We start from the raw sequence: 13,109 nt of genomic DNA, 5'->3' as shown, positions 1-13,109 counted from the left end.
TCACATGGGAAAGTGAAATGCCAGGTGTGAAGATGTGAACCACACAACAGAAGAGCGAAATTCCAACTCTAGCCATTTGATACTAGAGCCCGTGTTTTTAGGCCACATAGCCAGACCTTGTTTCAAAAGGCCAAGAAGGAGCAATTCATGCCCTTAACCACTGCATTAAATTTCCTGGCACTGCAACATTGCGCACACTCAGAAACAAATTGGAAATTTCAAATCTTTGAAAGGCTTTGGTTTTAACTTTCCCACTTACCCTCTGACTTCATTCCTCTCCAGGTTGTCTGCACAGCTGAACACAACTCCGTTGGCTCAGACATTCAGTGCGGGAAAAATTGAGCTTCTTTCCCCAGATTTAGCTCTCAAAACTGTGCTCCTGGAAGGAGATCAGTGAGCACCTAATGGATACCATCATCGCTGCTCACTGGTTAGTCACGACCTGAAAGGTGTGCAGAACCTGTCACACAGGCCTCTCACATGCCTACTGGTGGGCCTGATTTCCTCTTCATGCCACTTTAGACCCGGAAATGTGAGAGGGTCCTCCAGCGGGAAGGAAGCCACTAGGCAGTCTTTCATAGGGGTAACTGTCCTGGGTGTCCGGAAGTCTCTGAAGATTAATAACATGGCTCGATGTGCGATCCCCTCCTCTAGCACTTCCAGTCCTGCTTCCTGGGATGAACCTTCTCAGGACTTGCGGGCTCGTGGACCCTGGGCACCATAGCCTGTCTGTCCTCTTTGCAAGAGGAGCAGGTTCCTCTGGTCGTGTGCAGAGGGGACCCTGAGCTTCTGGAGTTCAGGAATACCTAGTGCAGGTGATCCTCTCATGGCTCAGCATGGATGGAGTCCTCGGTTTATAAAACTGAAGGTCTGAGGTGCTGTGTGGGGTGAGCAGAAGCAAGTGGAGGTTTGGACCGCAGGGCTTGTGGATGCCCTCTCGGACGGAGGTGACCACAAGGAGCAGCTGGACAACTGTGGGCAGCACTTCTGCTCCTGTCCATCTGCAGACACCAAGGAAGAGTTTGGCATCAGGACACACAGATACTTACAGACAAGGCCAAGTTGGCTTGGAGGTTTTGATTCTTATTTTTCTCAAAATTTGGAGACAAACCCTATCAAAAGTGTTTTTGCAGAATATTAATGCTATCTATTTGCCTAATGATTGGTGCACCAAGCAGTGTGCTAGACTTCAGCCTCTAAAACGAGGAGGGAGATGTTACTGCCTCAGGCAACTGACTTATCGGATCATCTCATTAATCCTCTCAGCAGTCGGAGTAGCTGCTGCCACACTAACAAGCATGATCCAAGGAATCCGAGGCTCCCAGATCATAAACCCCTGGCCCAGTCTCCATAAATGAGCAATAGAAGAGCCAATCTGAAACCTGTTTATTTAGCTTCAGTGTCTTAATAATTACTATGCCTCTCTGAATAGGGAATATCTAGGTAGTGAAGAATATACAGTGAAGAATTGACCAAGGCTAAGGACATATTTTTATTAATTGAACAAATATTTAGACACTATCACATTCAGTCTGTGGGCTGCCTGCTGAAAAAGCAGAGCAGTAACAATAGCTGACTGTCCTTGAGAACTTACAATGGGCCAATACTAACCCAAATCTTACATCAGTACTATGGAGTGGTTATTTTTTCACATTATTCTAAAAAATAGAAGTTAAGTTTCAGCCACTTGCTCAATACCAATGAACTGGTAAGTAGTAAAGTCAAGGCTCAGGGAGGTCAGAACTCAAGTTCTTGAATGACAGGAAGTAACAACACAGACATAGAGAAGCATAAAGACACAGAATAGCATAAAGATGACAGCAGGAAGTGATGTCATAGACAGAACATCATAAAGATGGACCATAGGAAGTGACATGGAAGACCTGGAAGGAGATTATTAGACAACAGGAAGTGATGTAATTGACATAGACCATCATAAAGACGCACAGGAAAAAATGACTTCACTGACCTCTAAGGGGAATATTGGGCAGCAGGAAGTGACGTCACAGACTTGGAAGAGGAGTATGGAACTGTGAGGAACAGGGAGTGGCCAGCACAGAGGTGAACCCTCGGTCTGACTCATGGAGTGCCATATACTGTTACAAGAAAGCAAACAGGCCCTTCGAGGGCCGTGTGCTATGCAGACTCAAGATCAGGTTTAGGTTTTATTTTATACGCTACTGAATTCGGTCAAGATAGCTTAAGCTGTAAGCTCTGTGTCCAACAGTGGTGACAGGTTTTCGTAGCATGCCGCTCCTCAAATAAGCATCCAGGGTATCATCACAGCACTTGAAGCTGCTTGTAATGGGAGCTCCTCCCAGCCACTTGAAAACAGAAGAACAGCCGACCCTGCAGAGGTGAGGTGGAGGAATCTCTCACGCTGCCGAGCCGAGCAGCTGTGCCTACTTCAGGCAGCGCTGCCTGTAGAGGCTTCGACAGTCATGGAAATGCTTCTCACATCTTCCCAGACCCTCCCCTCTGCTTTGCTTTGGCAAATACAGTTCCCAAGCTCACTGAGGCCTTGGTACTCATGACAGTGTGGGGGCACCTTCTTTCTCTATTCACAAAGACGCACCGTGAGGGGCTCTGGGTGGCCAGGTGCCCAGCCCTGGCCTAGATTCCAAACAAACAGATTCTGACTGCAAACAGGAGCCTCAACTTCGCGGCCCACCAAGGTAGCAGGGACACCTGTGCAGTGGGAAGATATCCCATCCTCAAAGTGAAAAGGAGGCTGGAGAGATAAAAATAACAGATGTGCTCTAGGCAGTGCAGCCATCTGCACGTTATGACAGAAATGGCAAGGAAAGCGCACTGCCGCCCTGTCTCCTAATGGCCTTCCTGGGGCACAGACATCCCACTCTCCATCTGTCAGGGTGAGGCCTGGAGCCCCCTTTCCTGAGGCAAGGTCTCGCTTACACAGTCTAGTCCTTGAACTCACTGTGAGATGACCTTGGTCCCAAACTCGTGGTGCTTGTCCTGCCTCGACCACCCAGGTGCAGAGATTATAGGAGTGCACCTCTGCACTCTGCAAGGGCCCTTTTCAAAGTGCTGAATATGTTACATGCTGAAGCATGACAGCACCATCCCCCGTTAAGAGTTCCTTAGGAAGCAGCTTCTCAGATGGGACTTTATCGTTCCGCTCTGCCCAGGGTGGGCTCTGAGGAACGCGTGCTTCTGAGACGCCAGGTTCAGTGAGCAGGGAAAGGAAGAACAGTGGACACTGACCTTTGAGGAGACTGACCCTGCCCTGTGGATGCCTCACTCCAGAGTGGCGGGGAGCTCAGAGCCTGGCCGCATTTGTGCCTCAGTGACGGGGTGTGCCTTGTGTGAAGGGCGCCCTGGAGACAGTGCTGTTCCAGAGCCATCTCATTTAATCTGCATAAGAACCCTCCGCGCTCTGTTATTATCTCCCTTTTATGATGGAGGAAAGTTAAGTAACTCGGCCGAGGCCACACAGCTGCTCACCTGTGACACAGGCCCTGGTGGTGGCGCCTGACCTCCTCACCTTGCGCAGTCCTGGCTGCAGGGACGCAGATGGTGTGGAGGGAACGTGGCCACTAGGTGGGGGCACACAGAGAGACACCCGGTGTCCTTCCCACGGGAGCCTGTCCCCCAACTCTGCAGAGGTCATTTGGGAGGGAGTCAGCCCTTCTTTCCACAGCCCCCAAGTTTCTTGGCACCCCCCCAGCTCCTCCCCAGTCACTGCTGTCTGTCACAGGCATCTTCTGGGCATGAGAAGGTCACACACCTGACAGGAAGCAGATGAGGAGAATCCCAACAGCTGGTCACTGGTTTCAACCAGGGCAGGAGCCAGCTCCACAGCTGCACCCAGGGACTGCTGGACCCCAGGTCAGAACACTGCAGGACAGGCAGGGTGCTTGCCCCTGCACCCTCACCCACTCTTGGTGCTACTAACAGGGTCAGGGAGAACTCTGCCTTAAGAAAAAAACAAACAAAATATGAGACGATAGGTTCCAGTGTATTGACCTGGGGAATCTGGCTAGAAGCCCTAAAACTAGCATCATCTGAAAAACCACACCCTACTTTTTATGGTAACACCTCCTGTTTTTTTCAGAAGGCTACCTACACCTGTCCACACTCCCACCTTTCATCTAAATCTGGAATCCGGGAACCAGCAGGTGGTTTGGTGTCATAATTAGATGGGGTCCCTCACCCACTTCTTGGAAAGCAGGTACCTGGGGTGTAGGGATCCCACATTCACATGAGAGCTCTAAAGGTCTGCAGGACACTGGCCCCACGAAATGCCTGCCACAGCCTCGGGGAGTGTCTAGATCCCTACCTCACTACACACACACACACACACACACACACACACACACACACACACACGATACCTCTGGACAGCAGCAAAATTCAGCATTGCAAATTTTGCATGGCAGTACTTGTGTGCATAACTGAAAACCAGAAACGCTTGAAGGATTGATTAATTTGCTATAATAAGGAAAATTCTAAAAGAAAAGAATCAACAAAGCAAAACAGACAGTAACCAAACAATAACATCTTTCTGAAACAGGCAAAGGTGTGGACAGCAACTCACAGAGCGGACAGGCAGGAAGAATGAGTAGGTGGAGAACAGCTCAGCCACGGGAAGGAAGCCCTGCTTGGCGGTGCAGATCTGGACGGTGCATGGCCGCGTGGTCAGCTGTCCCTGGGACAAGGGCCAGCCTCTGAGGTAGGACAGAGAAGCCGCTGCCTCCTGAGCCACCGTTTCAGATGAGGCCCCAGGAAAGACCCAGAACAGCCAGGGTCCCAGGGCCAGGGCCAGGCTTCCAGGCGTCCGAGAGGAGAGGTGCTTAGGATTCCCTCCTGTAATCCCCCATTTCTGGCTAGTGGGGCTCCTGTGGCCATTCTGGGCGTGTGATACAGGAAGAAGTGTGGCCTGCCGCTGAGCATGCTGGGAGCCGCCCACCCCTCTGGTGACCTGGGTCTTTCCTGTCAGTCTCTCCACCTTGGACTCTCTGTGAGTTCTCAGGGAGACGCTGCCTTGGGGCTGTCCCTGGGTGCTCCTTACCTGCAGGAGGAGCAGCCCTGCTTCCCTCCTTCATCTCAGGAAGGAGATGTGAGCCAGCACTGCCCCTCCCGGGGGAACCCACTGCATGTGGTACCGTACTGTTCAGGCATCCACAATGCTGCAAGGAGAACCTCACCTGGGGAGGTCTGTGAGCACGCCGGGGCTGCTTTATAACATCCTGCAAACACCAGGCCTGGGGAGACGGAGGCTGGGGTGTGGTGCGGCTGCAGCTACCAAGGCTCTGTGAGGGTCACTGTGCCACCCCTGGCTTGTGTGGTGGATGCAGGGGTCAGAGTGTTCACACTGAGGGGTGGTCAGGGTCAGGCCCCAGCACACCACCTCACCTGAAAGTCTACACCCTGACTTCCGCACCCCACCACTCGGTACGTTTTCCCAAAGTCTACCTACACACTCAGGTCGGGGTCCTGGACAGCTTTTCTAGGAAACAGGAGTCCTTCGCAGCCAGGTAGACACAACGGAGTCCACCCGAAGCCTGTGAAAATGAAATGGGACGTTCGATCTGGCTGACAGCGTGACACCAGGCTGGCTGCCGGGGTGATGCCACAGTGATGTTATGTAAGACGCTGTTTTTGAAGGAAACTGATGAAGGGTTCCTGAGATTTTTTTTTTTTAAACTTCCTTTAATTGTATATCCTTTTCAAAATAAAAGATTGAAAAATTCAACTGAAAGAAGCAATAATTGAAATTATGAAATTCCAGCTTGTAGACAACTGCACTGTGGAAGTTTAATAATAATCAATATTACAGAGTGATATGGGTTGAACTTAGTCCCCCAAATGTGCTGGGGCTCTGGCCCCCAGGACCCGCAAGCTGAGCGCAGCTGGTGCAGTGCAAGGTCCCAGCAGCAACCTCCTCGGGCCCCACCAACACCTTCAGTCTGGATTTAAAGCTTCCAGAGTTGTGCAAAAATATTTCTATTGCTTGAACTCTCTAGTCTGTGATATTTTTATGGCTGCCCTAGAAAAGCACGAGCCTGAGAGCATGAGCAACGGGTACTTGCACGCAGGACCGGGGAGGGGAACAAGAGGCCAGTCTTTAGGGAGAGTTGGACAACGGTGACCAGGACCTAAAGTCACACGGTGATTGCTCTCACAGTCTGGCTTCTGGGAATTCATCCTAGGAATACACACTTACAGTTTCCGAAGTTTCGTTTTCATGACTGTTTATTACAGTATTTTAATAACAAAAACCCTAGAAGAAGCTCAGAGTTCATCCAAAGGGAAATGGGTAATAATGTACGCGATTCTGTGTCCTGTGACACAGACCTATAATGCCTGTCAGCGTCTTACAAATCCAAAAGCTCGGAGCAACCAAAATTCTAAAGAGAGTTTTCAGTGAGCTAACATCGTGGGGAAACCTGCCCTGTGATGACAGGAGGTTTCCTGTCTTCGTTCATCTCAGTCAGTGTAACTATTCACTTCCTAAATTGTAGAAATGGCGACGATTGAATAAGAGATGCACCCCTGGGCGTTTGGGGAGTTTTACTACATAGAGAATCATCTTTCTCCACTTGGGAAATTGTGAGCACTGACTACATCTGACCCAGAGGACCTGGGATGAGAGATCGTGGAGCTCTATTTACAGCTATCGTGAACTTTGAACCTCTAGAGTGCAGATTGGAAAGATTGTACAGTGTTCAAAAGGCAGAGATACAGAAGAGCAGGTACGAAAAGGTGTTGGGTGGGAGGGGGTATGCACAGAAGCAACACCACGACAACACACAAAAACCTAATTGCGTTCGCCGGGGGAACTGGGATGCGCCCAGTGCCCCTCCTCTGCCAGTGCTGCCCCAGTCAGCAGCAAAACTGGCCTGGCATATGGCCCTGGCCTGGTGTGGCACGGTTAGTCCTTCACATTTAGAAGCGAGTTAAGGACTAACTTGATTTGGACTGGGACCTTGGAGACGCCCTTGGAGAACGCACATGGCGGGTTGTTAAGTGAACTCAGCCCACAGCAGCTTGGAAGTTCAGCACGGAGAGAGGTCACAGAGGAGCCTAGGTCAGCTGGCTCAGTTACAGGAAGAGGAAACTGTGGCTCGGGTGGAGGAGGCTGCCGTGGGCCCCCGGCCCCAGGTGAGCATGGCAAGGGCTGGCCACAGCACCAGAGCCTCCCACGGTGGCCCCGCACCCGTCCTAGCCAGCGTGGCCTGGGACCCAGCCTGGCTGCCTCCATCCCATGCGGGGTGGGGGGGCACCCACTCAGCATCTGCAGCTCTGGCGTGCATTTTGCTTCCAACTTCTATCCTATTCCAAGACCTAGGATCCTGTGGCGAACCAGGTTATAACCCGCCATGGAATAATGGGGTATCTGGCTCCTGCAGACAGAAGACCGAACATTAATTACCCGCTGACCCTGGAGACTGGCCCAGGGCTCATCACGGCCCCCGAACAGCCTTCATCCTCCTGTGTGTGGGAAGTTAATCACGTTCCTGTCCTTGCCTTATGGTTTTGCTTAAAAGCCTCAGCTCCTACACTCTGTGGTCAGGTTCTCTCCCCAGTGCTAAGCCTCCCAAGCTAGGCTTGACCTTGCAGCCTTCCTGCCTCAGCCTCCTGCCTCAGCTGGGATTACATTGTCACCACCACAGCACAGGTGTGTATCACTCAATACTTAATGAGTTTCTGCATTGGAAACGCGTTGGAAAGGGCTGAGTTTTAAATCTTGCACAGCCACTCAATAAATCTGTCAGTTGGCAAGTCCCTGTGCCGAACCCCTGCATCCTTATTTGCAAAAAAAGTACTTTATTGTTGCTAAGAAAATAAGATTCACGACCAGTTGTAAAAATTGATTTTCGTAAAATATGTACAAATGTCAGCATATTGCCAAGCATGCTCTCAGCGCTCCACCAAGAAATCTCCGTGGAACCTGAATCTGAGCAGCGTCTCCTTCGGAGGATTTATTTTTTCCATACAGGAACACAACTTCGATTGCATCATGAAAGGCAGTAACACAATGCTATTTGTTTGCGGAAATAGGCATCACGAATAATTGAATGGTGCCTGTTCTTCTGGTATAAATCACAGTGCAGAGACTTCACAACCCGACGAAAAGAGGCCCTGCTCCTGAAAGCACCTGCGCCGTGCAGAAGCCGCAGTCCAGCTCCCTAGGGAGAAGAAACCCAGTGAGGTCCACTCTGAACACAGGGGCGCACTGAGACAGCAAAGAAAGCAGCTTCCCAAGGTCGCAAGGCTGGCCAGGTGGGCGGACCATGAAGAAGTGTGGAGCCTGGACTTGCAGCGCATCCTCAGCTGTTTTATTCACCTGGCAGGTAAAGCTGGAGTCCAGGTGGGATACCAGGACAGGTTCCAGTTTTCTTTGCCCTGGAAGTGGGTGCCAGGACCGTGAGAGACCCTTCTCTTGTTTGTCGTTCTTGCTTTGCTCTCCTTGAAACATGTTAAGCCTGTGACTTTTAAGGTTGGTTATAACATGAATAAAACCCCTTTTCCTCCTCTTCGCCTCTGTTTGCATTGCTTGGAGGCACACGTAAGCAAGAGAGTGGGAAGCAGAGGAAGTCCTGGCCATGGGTGTTTGTTCGATTACATTCGTTCCTAGCTTCTGTTTGGGGAAAAATAAAACTATTATTTTGTTGGTGATTTTATTTGTCTGATGAGGTGGAAAGACATTTATATCAGTGAAACATAAAGTTCTATGCTGTTACATAATACAGGGGCAAATCTAACCCACAAAAGGTGCAATGACAGAACCCCTAGTCAGCAATAATTTAATCCAAGCCAGTGTGTGCAAAAGTCAAAGGACTGCCTTTGTTCCTTACTCGGTTTAGCATTCAAATGTCTTCCCTTCTTCTGTCTTACCTTTTCACTGGTGCTCCTGTTTTGCTTCTCTTGTTATCACGGGAGCTGCAAATATTTATTTTTAATACTGTCGTCTCAGAATGAGAAATGGCACTCTGGGTGGTGGCCACTTAGCATAAGAATGTGGTCTATTTTAGGAGCCACTGCAGGGCTACAGCACAGAGGCTGGAAGGACTTAATTTGGAATCTTGGCTGTGTGATTAGTTGTGTGCCAGGACCTGGGCTGCTGAATTAGAGGTGCGGCTGGGGCTTGGACCAGGATGGGCTCTCATGATTGCCTTTTCGGCGCTGCCCTCTGCCAAGGTCGCTGAAGTCACAGTCTGGGGACTTCGAGTCTCCAGCATCTGTACATCCCCCGTTTTCAGGACAGCCCTGGTGCTGTGTTATAAATGTGATAATGGCAGTGTCGGGGAACAGAAAGCTCCTCCCTTTGTTTCCTTGACGAGGTTTTGGTTCTTGGAGGAGGGGACTAAATAACACAGATTGTAATTTCATCTTTCTCTGTCTTTGAACAATACAGAATACAATTTACCAGAGTTAGAGCTGCACATTAGCATCACCTACTCTTTGACTTCTAAACATGTATTCAGAATAAGAGCTGAAGGCAGAGTCTGGCAATCTAAGGCTCACGCCTGTTTCTCTGGACAAGTGGGACTGAACAGCTCAGTGTAATTTCAGACCAATCATTGCAGCGTCCAGGAGAGATGATGCTGCTGTCACCAGACTCGGCTCCTTTCCTGTCTACGGACTTCCCCCAGTGGCCTCCCCTCTAAGCTTTGGGCTGGGATGCAGTCTACATATCATAAAAAATTATGTGTGTGTTCGGGAGCCAGGTCAAGAGACCCAGCAGAGCAACTTTCCCATAATGCCTGGCTTCTGCCACCTCTCTGAGACCATCCTGCTGGGCCTGGACTTCTGGATTCTGGACAGATCTGTGGCTTTCTGGATTCTGAGCAATCGGGGGCTTTTCTCCCCGAATCTAGACCCAGCTCGACGTCTTTGGTCTGGACTGAGGTACCTTCATCCGCACCCTGAGGGTAGTGAGGAGCTTGTTACCCTGCAGTCTGAGTCTGTCCAGTTGGCAACTTAGTTTTGAACTGTGGACCTGCTTCTTCCAAGGCCTGAGGCCGTGCTGCTCACACAGGGTTAAGAAGTGGGACTGGGCTCTGTTTCTCCGGCGGAGAGGAAGCAGGGCGACTCCTCCGGCCTCTTCACAGCCGCAAGCTGCCAGACACAGCAGGAAAGCCCAGACAGAGCAGGGGAGGTGGGCACGGCAATGTCCTTGGGTCCCTATCGTGGCCCCGTGGGGTCCCGGAGAGCCCGCCACAGCCCCCTGCAGGACTTGAACACCAAGGAGCACAGGCCTGGGAGGCCAGGTCTCAAAGAGTTTAGGCAAAAATGAATGAAAACAGAACCACGCCAAAGCATGTTGTCATCAAAGGCTTGAAATGAGGGATAAAGAGAAAAACTCAGTAAAGAACAATACTCATCACGCACTCGGGGACCAGAGGTGCCCAGAGCTCCTGTCAGAAACTGAGAAGGCCGGAACCCTGTGGACAGACACATCGGCAAAGTACTGAGGAGAGGGGGAAAGATCCATGAGTCTAGAATTGTTTTCCAATGGAACAGCTTTTGAAATTGAAGACAAAATGAAGGTTTTTGTAAGATCACTGCAGAGCGAGACTCTTCATTCTCAGCATAAGAAATACAACAGAAAGGCTTATTTGGAAGAATAAAAGTGATACCAGACAGAAAAGGACTGAATGCACCTACTCCCTGGAGAGAATGCAATCACCATGCCTGCAAAAATATACTAACAAAAATTTTAGAAGTTAAAGAAAGGAGATTTGGGGTCACATACAAGTCCTGGAACTTATAAGCATATAGAAAATACAAAGGGCTTTTATTATTGTCCAATAGCTTTAACAGATAATTATATATTTAAAAAATTTAAACTATTATAATTTTCACTCAATTCATTTACAAAGTAACAATATATACTGTACTATACACATACTATATATTCATAGCACATATAAAAATAGAGGATAAAATGCTAACCCAAAATTTAAAAGCGGGAAAATGGAAACATATAATACACAAAGTGGAATGTTGTTATTTGTAGGTGAACTACGATCTTTTGAATGCATCTTACAAACTCTAGAGAGACCACTAGGTCTTAAGCACAGATAGAGCTAAAAAGCTAATAATGATTATGAAAACCCATACTAAAATAACACAAAACATAAAACTTCAAATAAACCAAAGGACACAGGAAGGAGGAAAAAATAAAATGAGAAAAAGTCATTGTATCCTTTACACTGATGAGATGAGAAAAGGAATATTTTTTTGCAAAAGCCATAGGAGCCCATGTGCATATGCACCTAGGAACAAATCTTTAGGGACGGAACCAAGAAGTATAAGAGCTGAAAACAGAAGGAACAACAACAGCCAAAAGCAGGACAGAAGAATGCTTAGTGCTACTGAAAAAATTCAGCTCCTTCTTTAGCAATTGCTACAACTATTACACAGAAAATCAGTAGGGACACAGAGCCCGAACAAGGTAATTAACAAATCTGACCCAACTGACCTTGTGGGAAATTCTACCAGGCAACTGCAGATTAGGTATTTTCAACAGAACAGAAAAATTTCAAAATAGGCTGTATTCTGGCCCATTAAACAGTATTTAAAATTTTTAAAAATAGAAGTAGCATTAGCTAAGTGATTACCTTGCCTCACAGTTCAGCTAGAAAAGTCAAAAGATACATAGATAAGTCACAAATATTTAGAAATTAAATATTTCATAAATACCTCACAAGTCAATAAAGACACCAAAGGGAAAAGGATACATTTATTTTAAATTGAGTGAAAATGAATCAAAGACTATCTCAAATATTTAAATATCTCACATAGTTAAAAACGCGCTTACTGCAAAATTTCTGCTATTAAGTGAAATATTGGGGAGAATGAGTTCTACTTTAAGGGACTGAAAAAGAAGAGCAAATTATACTGGAAGTAACAGGAGGGTGAGTCAGAGCGAATGAGTCCATCAAATAGTACATTGTAACACAGTACAAGTAGCAATGAGATAGACACCTTTGAGCAGATTAACAAAAATGATAGAAGTCTTCCGGAATAATCAGGAATAAAAAAGACACAAATTTTACTCCAGTATTAGAGGTGAAATGAAGAACATGAGGGTGGATACTGCAGACATGAGCAAGCTGGTAAGGAGGCATTGTGGATCGTTTTATGACCAAAAATTAAAAATCTTAGAAGATATGAGAAATCTCTTTGAAAGACACGAACAGCCGCAGCACCGTCAGGAGGAGCCCCGCACTCCAGCAGGGAGCCGCTGTGCCGCCTACGAGGCTGCTCCAAGGCCAGGCGGGTCCCGAAGAATCATCAAGCACTTTTTCCTGAGAAAAGTGCAAAACACCTTCCGCACACAGCATTGCTTTGATACCAAACCAGGCAAAAACATTTCGAGGAAAGAAAATGTGCGAACTAATATTCCTTATAGGAGTAGCAGCAAATACTCTAAAATGTCAGCACATCAAAACAGCAAGTGTTCTAAAATGATCCTATCAAGAACGACCAAGTGTGGTTATTCCAGGAACACAGGGTCAGTGGAGGAACAGGATATCAACATTATTTACAATGGCTCATAAAAGTAAATTGCTCAATAAACTAGTAAGAAAATTTTGTTAAGCTAACAAGGAATACTTTGAAAACTCTTCAGCTAGCACTTTACATAATGTTAAAAATCAGTTGCTTTCAGGATTGAGATCAAGGTAAGGATTTTCATTCTCAACATTTTCTTTATAGTTGTGTTATACTGTGGGTCTTAGCAAATGATATAAACTAAGAAAAATATATGAAAGACGTATCAATTGGACAGGAAGACATAAAATTGCCTTTAGCCACAGGTAATATAATCTTCCTTATAGAAAATAGCAAGACAGCTGGAAAAAAGCCACTAGACTAAATAAGTTGGACAAGGTCACAAAATTCAAGGTCAACATGTAAAATCATTATATATTAACAACCAGAACAGAACACAGTTTTTGGTAAATTTAGCCTATTTCCAGAGCTGTGACCTACTGCAGGAGAGCGGGAAAGGTGTTTGACCGGGAAGTGTCAGCTCCTGTGTTTACTCTCTGAGTTTCAGGAGAAACAGTTTAGGAGACCTTTTTCAATTCTGTGGTTTTCCTTTTTCATTGATTGTGCTTTTTGAAGCACGAGGT

At 47.5% G+C, this 13,109-nt stretch overlaps 1 long non-coding RNA gene across 2 annotated transcripts; it reads left to right on the top strand.

The window, feature by feature from the left end:
* Positions 1 to 1,925: 1,925 nt before the first annotated feature.
* Positions 1,926 to 6,885, top strand: LOC102005793. Of its 2 annotated transcripts, none has more exons than XR_001237001.1 (4): positions 1,926 to 2,357; positions 4,076 to 4,192; positions 4,535 to 4,693; positions 6,486 to 6,885. It is a non-coding gene; the product is annotated as an uncharacterized LOC102005793 (long non-coding RNA). The 2 variants fall into 2 exon arrangements; XR_263503.2 differs by lacking the exon at positions 6,486 to 6,885 and adding an exon at positions 5,466 to 5,716.
* The last annotated feature ends 6,224 nt before the right edge of the window (positions 6,886 to 13,109 follow it).

The sequence above is a fragment of the Chinchilla lanigera genome, unplaced genomic scaffold (genome assembly GCF_000276665.1).
Source record: "Chinchilla lanigera isolate Chin_1 unplaced genomic scaffold, ChiLan1.0 scaffold00069, whole genome shotgun sequence".
Taxonomy (NCBI): Eukaryota; Metazoa; Chordata; class Mammalia; order Rodentia; family Chinchillidae; genus Chinchilla; species Chinchilla lanigera.
This window is presented reverse-complemented; position numbering and strand designations above follow the sequence as displayed.